Source organism: Accipiter gentilis, chromosome 9 (assembly GCF_929443795.1).
Source record: "Accipiter gentilis chromosome 9, bAccGen1.1, whole genome shotgun sequence".
Taxonomy (NCBI): domain Eukaryota; kingdom Metazoa; phylum Chordata; class Aves; order Accipitriformes; family Accipitridae; genus Astur; species Astur gentilis.
The window spans coordinates 6,582,854-6,598,468 of record NC_064888.1 but is presented as its reverse complement, the minus strand read 5'-3'; the positions used below and the strand labels follow the sequence as shown (position 1 = coordinate 6,598,468).

Below are 15,615 nucleotides of genomic sequence, written 5' to 3'. Positions count from 1 at the left end.
CTCTTACGTTTTGCTCAGGACAGGTGAATCTTCTGCATCCATGCACAGATGCCCCAGCAAAGATGAATCAATTCAACATTGCACGAGATGTCTAGTAGCTGTATTCCAGGCCACCGTAGAAAGAGTTAACTCCACCACAAATAACACCTTGGTGGCCACTTCACTACTTATTTGGTTCAGAAGTACGGAAACCGAGAGAGGATTTTGTCTAGCCTATTTCCTATAAGGTTCATTACTTCAGAGGTAGGCCAGGTATACTGTAATTCGTCTATTTTTGTGACTGCACACCAGGAATGGTAAGCTATCCAACATGCTGTCTACTCAGCAAGAACAGCCCTGAACAGTTTTTTAACCAATTAACAAAGAATCTGGGCCAGCATGGTGTAGTGAGCTTATCTGATTAACAGTGATTTCAAAGGTGCAGCACTACACTCTCTGGTCAGGATGCACCAAAGCATGCAGAAAACTCAACTTGAGACACAGAAGTGGTGGTGAATATAGAGTTAGTCTCAATACACAGTATTTCTAAAGCAAATACTCAGTAGGTTGAGCAGGGAACTTCTAAAATAGAGTCCCCAAAGCATCAAGTGTGCTGGAAACTCATTACAAAACTGTTAAAGGAAGGATACAGTGTGAAAGTACATCGCCAACTTAAAATTAAATGTCAGTTATTTATGAACCAAGGACGTAAATTTATGGACCAAGAACAGCTCTGTATCCCATCATCAGCTTCTGACCTGTTGTGTCAAACAGCAGCTGTTTTATTTGGCTGTTCCCTGGTCTGTGAGAGCTGTGATTATGACTGTACTCAGGGTGGGAGTACAGCAACTTCTCAAATTTTTACTGTCTGCTGACTCGTAATCAAAGTCCGCTTTCCCAGGACCAGCAGCATAGCAGGTCCGGCATGCACTTTCACAGCTCAAAAGCATGGAAGAACCTTGCAATGACACTAGAAGAGTAGTAAAAACAGTAAATCCCCCTCCCTAAACTTGCCCCTCTGCCAAGCTCTTCTACCAGAAGACAGAAATCCCGTGGCTGGGATTCAGTGAATGTGCACAACCTAGAGACTGTGGCTAGATCAGGAACTGTCGCTGGAGGAACCTAAATTCTTCTGCAACCTAGAAGCATCCTGGCCTCAGTACCTTCAGAAGCAAATTGTAACAAACCAGTTTTGTCCCAGCGAACCCTCAGAAATTACATCTCCAAATCCTCATGTATGATTTGATCGTCGCAATCCTGCTCTATTCTCTCCTCACTCATTTGATCTAAAATTGTGTAAGTGCTTAACAATAATAAGAACATTTATCTGATTTATAATCTAATGTGTGCTGGTATGTTGGGAAGGAAAAGAGTACTACCAATCAATTGTAATTTTTTGGAAATGCAAAAGGTGTTGTAGCATCTCAAATGTCACACAGAAAGTAGATTCAGCTTACACGGCTTCAAAGCCAAAGCACCAGTGATACTCAGAAGACTGAACAATTTCAGTAGAAAAAGTCATAGCAGCATTTCACTTTACAAAAAGTGTGTGATATAAAAAAACGCTATAAAATTTCAAGAGACATTCCATGCTTTAATAGAGCTTGCAATTATTTCTGTATATTGTAATACAAAGGTTTTCTTCTTAAAAGCCTAGATTTTAGACTGGATTTTTGCACTGAAACCTTGCAGATATTTCTCCGTCAAACCAACAGTTAATATCTGTCTGTGCATGAACTCGCTGGCAATTTCTCTGATGGCTACTGCTCAGTGAAAGAGAAGGTCTACTCAGCAAAGTGGAACTTACATTAAAACGAACGGGGCACCAACCAAAACAAGGACTGGAGCAAAGACACGCCAATTGCTGAAGCACATACGCTGCATACCTGAAGCCTGGACAGCAGTTACCATATACATATGCACACACATTACATACATGTCTATGCAGAGAGAGAGAGAGAGAGAGAGAGAGAGAGAAAGCACAGACTCAATTAATTACAAGCACAACAGCAGCATTGACCTAAAACCATGCCACCTGGAAAGCACTAAAGCAAAGATTTGAACTTTGGAAATATTGTCTTCAATGGACTTCAGATTGGGTTCTAAATTATTGCAAAGGACAAGCTTCAGGTTTGATTGTGTTTGCTAGCTTTCTGGCATCACGTCGTCTTAACTGTAAAACAGTATGATATATATCCAGTTTATGATCACCCTATGTTGGGGAAAAGAAAATCTTAAGTATCTTTTCTACAGATGGAACAGAAAACAGCACTGGCAGCGTTTGAAGGAATGCCTTATGAGGAATGCTTCTGCTCTGTCAGGACAAAGCTAACAACTTCCACATGCATTGTGGTCTCTAGATGAAATAACCACTCTGATTATTCAGCTTATTGCAACAAAGCGCAGTAGCCACAGTTAATGACAGGGTTGAAACACTGATGCTGTTACCATGACTGGCCTAAATTTGGGCAGAGTTCTTCCATTAACTGTGGTTTGTTCTCTTGGGGTGCAAAGAGCTCTACTAGTAGAAAATAACAGTTTGCATATAAATGACAGGAACCTGGCTAACAAAACACTGGTGCAAACAGCTAACTTGATCTTATTATTTCTCCAGACATGAGCAAAGAAGATATTCTCCAAAGGATTTTCTATTTGAGACAGAGATATAAAGCCAGAAGAGCACCATATGTTAAACTTCAATACTGGTTTTGATCAAAATCACTCTGGGAAGAGCTGATCCAGTCAAATTGCATTTGACTGCAGTAATGCCATAAACCTTGAAGCAACACGTAGATTGCTGTAGTGTTCTTAAGTGAAGTAAGAACTATATAGAAGCTGTGCTACTATTGGAGAATTTAACTTTCCAGATACAAAGTGCAAAGAGTACTAATAGCACTGTAATTTGTATACTCTCATACATGATTGATTCAGTGGATAACCTTTGTATCTATAAGAAATAAGGTTAATTCATACTCGATTTTGAGAGAGTTCACTCACAGAAAATAAACTGGATTTGAATGGCAGTAAGCTGATTAAACAAAATGAAAGAACAATAGAAAACAGATTTGTAATTAAGGGTTATCAGCATTTGTTTTGAAAACGGAAATTAAGGGAACTAACTAGAAAAATCAACTGAATTGAGGAGCTTAGCTATCTAAATATGAAGGAGGCCTAGAAATCTTCAAATCCCAAGTATCAAACCTTTAAGTATTCCAAGGAAGGAAGAGGGAGAGAAAGACTTTCAAGAAGAAAGACTCTCTATTTTATTCTGTATGAACGCACACCTAACAGTTAACCACCTCTAATATTAGAAGGCTTTTAATGAAAACATACAGATTTTTAAAAAGCCTAAAACCAGACACAGTGAAGAGGTCACGAAAAGAAAAAATAGTGCAAATTGGTATAATGGAATCTTGGGAAGATCTCAAAGTCCAAACACAGTACTTTCCTGGTTTTGATAGCTTTATAACAATTGTTGGGTGCTCTAAGTATGAAAGGATCAGGAAAAGAACAACTTGGGTTCCCATGCAGCAAGAAGGGTATTTTGGAAAGGATAATCTAAGTACCAATGGAAATTTTTTACCTTATTTTCATTAAGGGTATTAATGTTTACTATAGTATGAGAGGAAGGGGGTGAACGGTGAAGAAAAAAAAACAAACCAAGATACACAAGGGTACAAAAGAGGAAATCATCATAAAATGAAATAAAAACTTAAGGGGCCATTAAACAGTCAAACCCAGAGTTTTGAAATAAACAGCACACAAAACTGAACATCACTAAGACATTTCTTTTAAGTAGGATACTGCGTACAATTAAAGAGTACGAAATAAAATATCTATGGTTAAAGTAAAAGAGAGAATTTTCTAAAAGCCTATAAAAACTTACTTCAGTGGCACAGAGACCAAGTACGCTTCCCTTCAGATTTCCTTCTGAAGACATGAAAGCACTGAAAAATGTGACCAAATTTATTATGGGTTTAACACAAGGTAGCTTGTGACAGACTAACCTAAGAGATTACTTCATCAGGTAACATCCTCCAAATTCTGTAGATCTCATTAATCTGGATTTTAGCAGAGTACTCAGCAGCATCACATGGGAAACTGTTAGTTAAGCTGCAACTAGCAGAGGAATTTAGAGGTAGGCGAGCAGCTGGTTCAAAGGGGAGACAACAGCAGAAGTCCTGAAAACTTAAGTGATTATTAAAGGGTCTTAAAAATCAGTCTTGGAACTGATCTTATTAAACATTTCAACCAATAACTCTGTCACTAGTATTAGGAACAAGTTGATAACACATAATGCAGCAGGGATACACATATCGGAAGAGAGGACATAGATTATTACACAGGAATAACTAGATGCTCTGAAGAACTGAAGTAATAGAAACAGGACAAGATTCAATAAGGCACAACTCAAGATCATGTACTCAGGGAGTACAAGAAGTTTCCTGGTATGTTGTGCGCTTCTTGGTGAAAACTGCAGAGGAGGAGGACCAGGGAGTTTGAGTTAATTACAACATAATTATAAACCATGAACGTGATCCAAGTGCAAAAAGGCAAATGTGATACTTGGATCCAGAACAGACATATTTCCAACAGGCATGAGAAAGCTGGGGTATCACTGAACAAAAGACTGGTAACGTGTAAAAATGAATACCACATACAATATAGATCACCACGTTAAAAGATGAATGTCAGATGAAACAGGTACTCAAAAAAGACAGAAAAGACACTGGGAAAAAAAGACTGTATTTACTGTGGAAATCAGGAGAAGGGTCTGAGTGTCAGGAGCTCCAGATTTCTAAGACAGCACCATTGACAGAAGAACAAAAAAAACCCAGCCATACCCTTGTTTTCAGATGGGGCTCAGTAAGTACGCCAGCCATGGTGCGGTATTAAGGCTGCAGTAGCAAGAACCACAGTTGGAGATACAGATGGTCTTTTCCAGTCTGAAGCTCCTCATACACATTTAAAATTATGAACTTAGAGCACATGGTGCCAAAACTGGCTACAAACGTCAGTGTTACCACATCTCAGCCCTGAAAGTTCAATATCGACATCAAACTACACAAACGCCCTTCACAAGTTCACTCTTCATGAAAATTTGCTTTTTTCTTTTTTTTTTTTTTTTAAAGATAGTGCTTGTGGATAATGGGCATTCATAGACAAAAAGTTATTAACACACACAATATAAAAAGAAGAAATGAAATTTAAAATTGGACATCTCAAACCAAAGCCTGCACCACACAAGAAATCAATTCTTACTGTATACCTTTAACCCTTACAACAATTTAGCTGCATAGCAAGTAAAGACCAGAATCCAGCATGGCCACTTAATTTTATTTTTAAGCTTAAGAGCTTAAATTTCATCCATACTGTTACTTGAAAGTATTTGTGAGCAAACGTTTCTTCAGCATAAAGACCCATCTACTGTTCACAACAAAAAATGTTATAGTCAGAGAATCTCATACACCATTAAATCAGTAAGCTTATACAAAAAAGAAAGGAAAAAAAGAGGAAAGAAGTAAAACAAAAAAGAAAGTGTTGGATTAAAAAAAAAAAAAAAAAGCCTTTAACAACCCTCCCCTCCTTTCCAAAAAACACTAAAAACTTTGCGCCACAATTTTACAGGTGACTGCCTTTCTGGCAAAGCTATTACACCTGAGCAAATATGACACAAGGTGACAATACAATTATTCCAACCAGTGATTTAGCACAAGTAGAAAACCATAAAGAAGATATCGAGCCCCAAACTTCTTTACAGTCTGCGTATTCACTCTCCAAGGGTAAGGTGTGAAAAACAGCGACTGGGGCTAACTTCCTTGCTTCAGCAGCTCGGTACGACAGCTGAGAGAGGAGCACTTCATCGTTAAGCGCAGCAGTCCTCTCATTAAATTGCACTCTTATTTCATAGGGTTGTAACTGCAAAGCCATGTGGATTATGTTCCTGAAACCTGAGCACCAACACCGATAGATAAAATGCATCAAATAACCCCTGGCTAACCGTTCTTCAGCCTCCCCTGGAAAGGAAAACCCAAAGCAATAATTACATTCAGATAAGAGTAACTGAGAATTCCCACACAAAGTCTCAAACTCTCTAAAGCAAGACTCAGTCCTGTAAAAGTCCACAATACATTAATATTAATATCATTAATTATTTACTGTATCTCCTATCCTATTAGCTTACCAGCTCCACCAATCAGCTGACTTTATAAGAACTAATGAAATGTGGACCTAGAGTTAACCTGACACGGGAACCTGTTATCCTCTTGTAACAATATAGCACTTCAAATACAGGCTTCCTTCTTGCGTATAACTATACGCACACGCACGCAACCATTTTGTCTTCAAATGATATGTAAAGTATAATAAACTTGTTTATAGCTCTCCATATGTATCACTAAAATTCACTAATTTGCTTTACCTAAAGCAGCTTCTTTACATTGATAGTAGCATTGCAGTGAACACTGGGCAAGGAACATGCAGTAATCCAAGAACAGTAATTACTAAAATAATACCGAGCAGCCAAAGTAACATGCAAGGAATCAACAACAACAAAAAGAGCTATGCAGTAAGAAGAGTTAAATATGAAGGATATTCAAGGTATGACCAAAAAAAAGTTGACTTTTTTAAAAATTAACTGTGGTATGAGAAAAAGGGGATGAAGGAGAGAGAGGCTAGCAGAAAGTACTAACAGAACAGTTACTACTGCACCGACTTTAGAGGCATATCAACAAATTAGCCATGTACAAGCCCGTAAATTTACTAAGCCTCAACTCTAAAAACTGCAAAATGCTGCTTGGTATGTTAGCCTGTTAGGAGCACTTCTCGACAAATAAATTCCTCTGAGGAAGAGGAGAACAGTTGTGGAAGCTACTCTTTGCAACAAACAACTTCCAGCACAAATAATGAAAAGCAAGTGTTAAGGTCTTTTCTGTTTCACTGCAGGGAAACCTCCCCGATATGAAAGACACAGACTTCAGTTTCACAAAGGACATTCTGCCTGAATAAAAAAAAAAAAAAAAAAAAAAAAAAGAAAAACCCAACTTATTGTTTTTAGCGGCTTCCCCCACTCTAAACCTAATGGAACGAGGTGTTCACGGTGACCGATTTTTCTAAACAGATGAATAAACTATCGGTTCTGGGGGCAATTTTACCGTGACTTAATTCCAAGGGAAAGAACAAACCAGGAAGAAAACCCAGCTTGACTTCGTAGTTCAAAGTTTGCGGCTCTGGGTTATGCGGCAAGTTCCCCCCCCCCCCCCGCCCCGGTCCATACACAGAGTAACAACCGCTCACCACTCTCCACTTCCCAAAATCCACCCGATAAACCACGGAGCAACAGCGATTCCTACGCAACGCACGCATCTGCCATAGAAATAACCACAGGAATAGCAACGGCAAAGAAAAATACCTTCGCGGCTCAGCCCGAGACGCCCCCGAGCATCCTCCGCCTTCTCCTCTGCATCCCAACCGCTGGAGCTGCCGGAGGCGGCCGGGCCGGGCCGGGCCGGGCCGTGCCTGCCCGCAGCCCGGCACACCGGAGCGGAGCGAGGGAGAGAGGGAGGGAAGGAGAGAAGGAGGGAAGGAGGGAGGGAAGGAGGGACTGCCCGCCCGGGCTCCGCCGAGCGCCTCCGGCCGGTTCGCGGCGGGTGCGGGACCAACCCCCCCCTCCCCAGGCGGAGCCGGTTCCCAGGGACGATCGGTGCGAGGGGCTTTCCTGCTCCGTGTCCCATCAGCCTTCCCAGCTGCTTTGTAGCGGCTCTTTCTGCCTTCTCAGCGGCGAGGAACGCGGCAGCTTACGCTTCTTTATGAGATCATTTGACAGGACAGGAGTAATCTCCTTAAAGCCCTTCTCAACGCAGCAATGCCGCTAGTTAGGTCCGCGTTACCCGAAATAAAGGTGCCCGATGCGACTGGCTAAAACGTAAGGCGGGACCCTGTTATGAAAAATATTTCAGTCCCTTATTTATCTTCGTTAAATTTAAACGGCGTTCGCTGAAACTCCCATTTGCAAAAAAGGCAGCACGGACTCACAACGCAACTCACGTGAGACCGCACAGGCATCTAATCACGTTTATTAAAAGTTGAATGATTAAGAAGAACAGGTAGGATTTCGCACTGAGCATTGACCCTCTCCAAAGACTACATCTGTGAGGAGCCAAGTAAGCCTGTCTGAATTTGGGCTTAGCCTTGAACAGTAACATCCACGGCTGCAAGCTCCAGCACGAGTGAGAGAAGTGTAATTACAGAACTTGCTGTGAAACGGAGAAAACGCTACGACACTGTTTCAGCCCTTCTCAGCAAGGGATGGGCACCTGTTAAATGGGCCTTGTCTGGAAATAAAAGCTGGTGGTTATCTTCTAAAGGGCTTTTGTGGCCAAAGCAAAATAACTTAAGAGGTTCTGGGCCCATTTCCTACTGTATTGCTGTCCCTATTACAAAAAAGTGCCATTTTTTCAAAATAAGACTCTTTTTTTTATCAGGGTACAGGGTGAGACTAAACAGGAACTCACAACAAAAGATTTATATGGTGAAGCGACCTCTACAAAATAATACCATAGCACATCAGTTGCTTGAAAACCTGTGGCTGGGACTAAAATTGCTCATCAGCTCTTTTAAAAAAATATACAGAATTATTGCTAAACTGCCTAACACTAGTGGTTCTCATACACAAGCCCTACTTACCAGTAAGACTTCAAATCTTAATTTCTTTCAAAGGGAACTCACGAAACCATAATTGAGACTAATCAGAATGAGCATTTTCTTTGTCCTACAAGACCAAGAATATTATTGATTCCTGAACACTGAAAATGTAAATAAAAAACCCTCCCAAATTTAAAAAAAAAAAAAAAACAACAAAAAAAGGCATATATAGTAAAACACAGGGTAAGTAATTTTTCTCAGTGAAGGTGTGTGAATTTAGATTGTTCTACTATCTATTAATAAGCTTTATCTTTCCTGTGAGAGACACCTGTCCATAGCATAAGCCACAAACATACACTTCCATAACAGTACTCAGTGCTCACATGTTCTCAAAATGCCAAGTCCAGCTCCCATTAAATCAACAGTTCAGGATCTTTGAGCCAGAATTTTGCTTTCCCCAACAACAAAATAATTCCTACAGGCAGAAAGGACTATCCAAGAGAAAGTGCTGCAGAGTGAGGGAAAACACTTCTTGCTTCAGCGCAGACATGTATATTAAATATTTTATATGCTACAAAAATGTTATTGTTGTTAGTTTCAAATTTTCTCAGAACATTATCAAAAGGAACTAATTCACCTTATGGTCTACAATACTTGAGTGCTTCACATAAGGAAGTTATTTTGGAAGCGTGAAAATCTGACAAAAATAACAATGATTGACTTGAAAGGTGCTCATTAATTTCTTTACCTTCTGTGAGAATCCTGTATCTCACCAATGAATATGTCCAAAACATATCCAGGGTCATCATTTCGCAGAGGATTTTCCCTGCAATCAATTGATGAACATGCTGAAGTCTTCTTGAAATGTATTTACACAGTTATAGTGCAGCACGGAGAAGATAAAAACACAATATTGCCAGACTCAGAGGTGTATTTTTCTGCACTCAGGGATAAGGTGTCTGGGAAATAAATTCTGCTTTAGTAAAAAGCAGGCACCAAGGTCCCATTAGAGCCTTGTCTGTTCTCCACTGACCTTACCCCCCCTACCCTTTCCAGGAGGGTGTACCTGTCCTAGGAACGCAAGTTCAACCCACCACTGTCCAAGACAGGCAGATCTTTTCACTCACTGCAATGCTGTCGCACGGCTCGGATTCTGCTCGCAGTTCTATGTGGATACAACAGGTTCTTCAGTTTAGCCTTTTAAAACACACACTTGTATAAAGTTACTTCCCATCTTCCAGCTATTTTAAACACCTTCTATGACATGAAGATCATTGGAAATTATGGAGCTTGTCCTCCCTATTTCTGGGCGTATGAAGGAGAAGAAGGTGATTGGAATCAGTCAGCCTGGATTTACCAAAGCTAAATCATTCCTAACCAACCTGACTGTGATAAAATGACAGAAATAATTAAGTGATAGAAAGCAGGTGAGGGGACAGCAGCTGTCATTTCCCTTGACTTTCTCAAGACTTTCAGCACTGCACTTTCCACAACATTTTTGTATCCAAGTGAGGATGGCACAGTCTAAGCGGGTGAACAATTTAAAAATGGGTGAACTAAAAAACTAGTTGAATGATGGGGCTCAGATGTGGCAGGAGGAGAGACAACAGGCAGAAGCTGAAACAATACTACAAGGAATAGCTTTCCCCCAAAAGCAGAGGCAAGCGGTGCAGCAGGCTGCCAGTGAGGCTGTGCAGCCTCCGTCCTCGGAGGTTTTCAGGACCTGACTGGACAAAGCCCTGAAGAGCCTGGTCTGACCCCAGCGCGGGAGGGTAGACCACAGATCTCCCAAGGTCCCTTCCGACATAAATTTTCTGTCATTCCTAGTCTTGCCTAAGCAGGCAGCAATTTCTTTCATTATTGAGTAGTTGCTAAATGTAGTTGAGAAATAGTAGCTACTACTTAGGAAACAAATGTCAGATGAAGCCTTAAAGTTACTAACATACGTATTTCCAGTTGAAAGCAAGACCACAACTGTACAAAACCGTTAAAAATACTCATGATTTTAAGATTTTGTGTAGTTCAGTTGCAGCAAATGAAACTACTTGCAGCTTTCCACTGTATAAATGTCTGTATGTTTTGCAGCGTTAGGAGCAACGTAAGCAGCATGAGGAGGCTGTTGGAATTACACTAGACAAAATACAGAATCATTTTACCTATGACCTGATGCAACATTTTTACTATCTTCCCAAAAGGCGGAGAGTTTCCTGCTCTAGAAGGCACAAAATGCAGATGGCAACTCAGTAACTGTGATCAAACTGATTTCAGGGAGGGAGGAGAATTAAAAACTGCTCCTGGCTTTGTTCTTGTATTTTCAATTTGGTTAGTTTCAACCTAGAGTAAAAGATTTGGCTGTGCTATAATTCCCTGAAAAAAAGAGTTTATTTTAAAGTGCTGACCACCTCTTAACTACAGTGATACTAGTAGGCCCATTACAATGTGCCATCAGGCATTCAAAAAAGACCATCCTTCTTCCACATGAAGAAATTTGAAGTACTAGGTGGTAAAAAACCAAAACACAATTTGCACAGAGGCACACTGTAGACACCTTAACTGATTCTGCTCATGCCTTTTTCAGTATTTTTGTCACCGAGAGGCAAGGTGTAAAGAAACACGATCACAGCCGACTGTGGAAGGAATTGGGAAGGCTGGAACGTGCTTTGCAGAGACCTGCAATCTGCCCATCTGTTCACAGGGAGGGATTACATCAAATCCCATTGAGCTTTCATATTCACAAATCCAGGAGGAGCAGTAATTGGTTTACTGAAGTTTGTTAGATTCATAATTTTATCACAAATTCCTCTCAAGGCAAGTTCATTCACAGTATTAATTTTTCTCCCTTTTCAACGGCTCATTTGTTCTGTAGCACTATAAATATTATGTGAATGAAAATCACAGGAAATGGCTATTCTGTGCTCCAGTGCTTTATTAAAAGATATCTGTTTCCAAAAAAAAATCATAAAGCTAATTATATCTGCGTTTACACAGCTCCTTTCAGAAAGATTATCTAAGACTCTTTATAGAGCATCAAATTACAAACCCACAGCACTGACTATATGCAAACAATCAGATATATTCCATATGCAGCTGTGAAGACTGCCATAAACATTTATATTCATGCCGGTTCATCTGTGCTAGGATTAACGGAGTGAGAAAAGCTGGCCAAGGACACCTATTTAAAGAACCAGGAGGTTTAAGTAGATGGAACCAGCACAGTAACTTCTCATCTAAAGTACAGCACAGCTAATGACTACGTAACCTGTAATTCTTACTGCAGAAGGCAACATTTTGGGCACAATCCTGCCTTGTCCTGCCAAGGAAATTGTGCTTGGTGTGTCAGGAGCCCTTTTGGTGCAGGTTCTCAGAATACTTGCACGAAACTATCAGGAAAAGGACTCTGCACAAAAACACATGGGGTCTTTGCACAGACCAGGATTCAGCCAACATACACGTGGCTCACAGCCTGGTATGGATGAGACCCTGTTTCTTACCAGCTGCGAGGCTCACTGGGGCAGAGCAGAAGGAAGAGCCCCCAGTGCAACACCGCAGAACGTGGCCAGGCTGGCAGTCCTGAAGCGAAATCAGATTTCAGGGTAATATGTGGAATTTTTAATGCCTGAATCAAAACCGCAGACTTGAAATGCTCCTCTTTCACATAGTAACTGTGCTGCTGGAAGACCACAGGTGGTACTGCATTTTGACCTTCGCATTTCCCAGCTGTCTCAAGCTCCATCTCCCTGCAGACTCAGAACTGTCTTAGTCCCACCAAGGCTGAGAGACGCAACATTTTCCACCTTAAGCCAAGTGAAATCCAGGGCCTAAGAGCCCAGATGTACAGGCTTCCTTACACTTCACCTCCCACGACCTCACTCCCACATCGCACACCCTTCACAAAATTACTACTACAGGTTTCTATAAAAACTCAGGCAGAGAAGAGATGGAGATGCCTAGCATCCTCCACACAGGACATGAAATGAAACTCAAGCCCTTCAAGACCAGAAGAAAACAAGAAGATACCACTTCTGTTTTGCAGGAAAACGCTCTAAGCACCAGGATAGTAACGATTCTGGCAGAGACACTCCTCACCTCTGCTGCTGAATCCCTGCCAGCAAAGCAGGTTTTACTGGGCTGCAAAACCAGATTAGCAGATAACTCCTCCGTAGCCTGGTGATCAAGCTGTTTAATGTAAAATGCAGAGAAAGTCCCGGGACAGAATCCCCTTCTGCTGGCATGTTTTACACAGAAAATGTGAGCTCTGCTTAACCCTTGGAAGAAAGAGGATAAAAATCTATCCCCATATAGCAGCAATCCAGTGGGTAGGCACAAAGCTCTCCTTTCATCAGCCCTGACGGAGAGGATGCCGCCCCAGTATGCTCCTCCTTATCCAGGGTCACTGTGTTGTGGCATCTGGTGTCATGTTTACAGTGGGGAGCACAGCAGAGCAAAGAGACTCCAGAGCCGAGCAGGCTGCCCAGGGCAGCGCGGCAGGGTGCTAACTGCAGCCGCCTGGGTGCAAGGTTTGTAAAATCAGGCAATGGTGCCATCCTAGCGCAGCTACGCATTCTTAGAGCTAGCACGTCCTAGCAAGCCTCACTATCTCACAAAGGATTCGGGTTAGGATCCTGGGACCCCAGAAGATGCAGATGGGTTGTTAAAATTCACTTAATATTTGAAAGGAGCAGAGGAATGTAGCAAATACAGCAAATACGTATCTATACACATATATGTATATAAATACAAATATAAAAAATGTGCACAGAGATATATACACAAACACACATATCCTATAAAGTGCCTAGTAAATGCGTACATTTTACTTGGTGGTATAAGAGTTTAGCAGCTCTCGAAGCTTGGAAGCACACCTTTCGATCATTTTAAGCCTACCCAAGTTTGGAACACCAAACAAGATCCAAGCACTTCAAGCACAAGACAGTGCCAAAATACTGAAGTCGCAGTCAAACAATAAATAGGAATCATAATTCTCTTTCCTTCTCTCTCTGAATGTAATGGGGGTGAGAGGTGTGTCTGAAGAGCTCTCCTTGGTAACACAGTAGTGACGACCCACTGTAACATCCAAATGCCGTGGTCTTGTCCTGGGAACATCTCTGCAGTTCAGATGCCTATGCCCTTCAGTTACTGTCATCAAGCAGGCAACAAAATATCAGCTTTGAAAACAGTTTTTTTCCGTTAACAACTGTTCACCAAAGCATGAAACCAACAGCTTCACAACCACACAACGATGGCCCAGCTTCCACTCATTACCACAGCAATGAGAATGTAAGCGGCCAAGCTACAGATAAAGACCATTTTATTCCTGTTCCACTTGAACCCAATTTGTTGGGTGTTGAATTCTGCTTCCTTCTCACTAGGTGAGCTGACAGTAGGCAGAAGGGCAAACAAACAAAGAACATTTAAATGATTTGCTCATCCTTCAGCAATAAAAGGACAGAGAAATGCATCACACAAAATGAAATGCCCTTTGTAGGAAAGGGATATTTTATATCCAAATATTAGTTCTTATGAGAGATCTGACATGTCCACAACTAGCAATTTTTGAAAAGCTGTAATCCTGTCTGGGAGATTTCCCTAATTGCTCCAGAAATAAACCAAAAATTGCAGTAGGATTTTCTGGCATATTTGTTTCTCTCTCTGTTACCTTCTCCCACACTCTGCTCACTGTTTCCAACTGTCACACTCAATACATTTAACTGATTATCTGCTTTTCACTACCTGAAAAGCTCTTCTTCAAATAGTTATTCTTTAATGGTTTATCACTCATAACTAAATTTTTTGAAAGGTAAAAGGAGACACGTGCTTTAAAGCCCTGCTTGAACATCAGAAAGCACTACAACATACACTATTATACAGTACAACATGCAGTGAATTTAGTTTTAGTGAACTACTACACAATAGTTTATATTATTCTTGTTTTCACAGTTCACCACACAGCTCTGATCAGTAGTTACTACATACTGAAGATTTACAAAAAAACCAAAACCAAAGCACTTTTTCTCTCCAACCTGCATTGATTTTCCCCCAGGACACAATGGCAACCTCCGTTCCGGCATTGACACTTCTGGTTGGATCCTCATATGAATTCCACTTCAAACAAGAACTGCTTTACCCCCGTAGTTCTACATACCATATACCTGCAAGTTAACTGAGGACTGTATATCAACTGCATGCTAGTTCCTTGTCAGTCAGGGCTAATTCCCACAGATTAGAGAAGGAAATCCTTAGAGTCCCCCAGGTCCTAAACCCTACCGTTAGTGTACTGCACTTCGTCTCTTCCTAAATCATCTTTTTAGGGAAAAAAAAAAAATAAAAAAATTGAATATTCATTATTATTATCTGCACCAAAAGTATCATGGGAGATGAACCAAGACCACCAATCTCTGACTGTGAATGAGTTCCCAGAACACCCACTACCAACACCATGTGCATTTATTCTGATTCACTTGATGATCATGCAGTTACTTGATGTCAATAACAACAGTATGTTGTCAATAACAGCAACTACAAATCCCTCCCCTCTGCTTTTCTGGTGTCCTTATGCAACTGCTCTCCAAGGAACGCTTACCACTGTTACTCTGAAGAGGAGGTTTTGAAACTCCAGGAAAAATGGTCAGAGACAGAAAATCTAGATCATTCTCTTGTTCTTCACCACAAAATGAAGATTTTTCCCTGAAGTCAGAGGACTCCTGATTCCTTGATGCCTCTAGATGAAGGCTTGCTCCCAAAGTCCATGGGCATCACTTGGCAGGGGTATCCATTCTCTTACTTGAACAGAAGCCTGAGCTCTCCCTTTTATGCTTTGTCCACACCTTTTCTCCACTTCTTCACCTACTTCAGTTCTTCCCCTTCTCCCAGTCTTTTTCTCCCTCAGAAGACAGAGAAGACTTAAATGATCACAGAGCTTCCAAGAAAAAGATGATGCCAAAGAAGTGCTCCTTTGCCCAGCTCAAATACAGACACACCGAATGGCAAACAGCC

At 41.0% G+C, this 15,615-nt stretch overlaps 1 protein-coding gene across 10 annotated transcripts in view; it reads right to left on the bottom strand.

The window, feature by feature from the left end:
* PCDH15 (protocadherin related 15) overlaps window positions 1-15,615 on the bottom strand; it is an 858,619-nt gene that overhangs the window by 439,106 nt on the left and 403,898 nt on the right. The window contains exon 1 of one of the 10 annotated variants that reach the window (XM_049810542.1): window positions 14,643-14,755. The exons of 8 other annotated variants lie outside the window; for them this stretch is intronic. The gene's annotated coding sequence lies outside the window, so the exon portion shown is untranslated. Of the gene's footprint in view, window positions 1-7,390; window positions 7,493-14,642; window positions 14,756-15,615 lie in introns of those variants that run through there. One more of the 10 variants, XM_049810545.1, reaches the window with a different exon arrangement.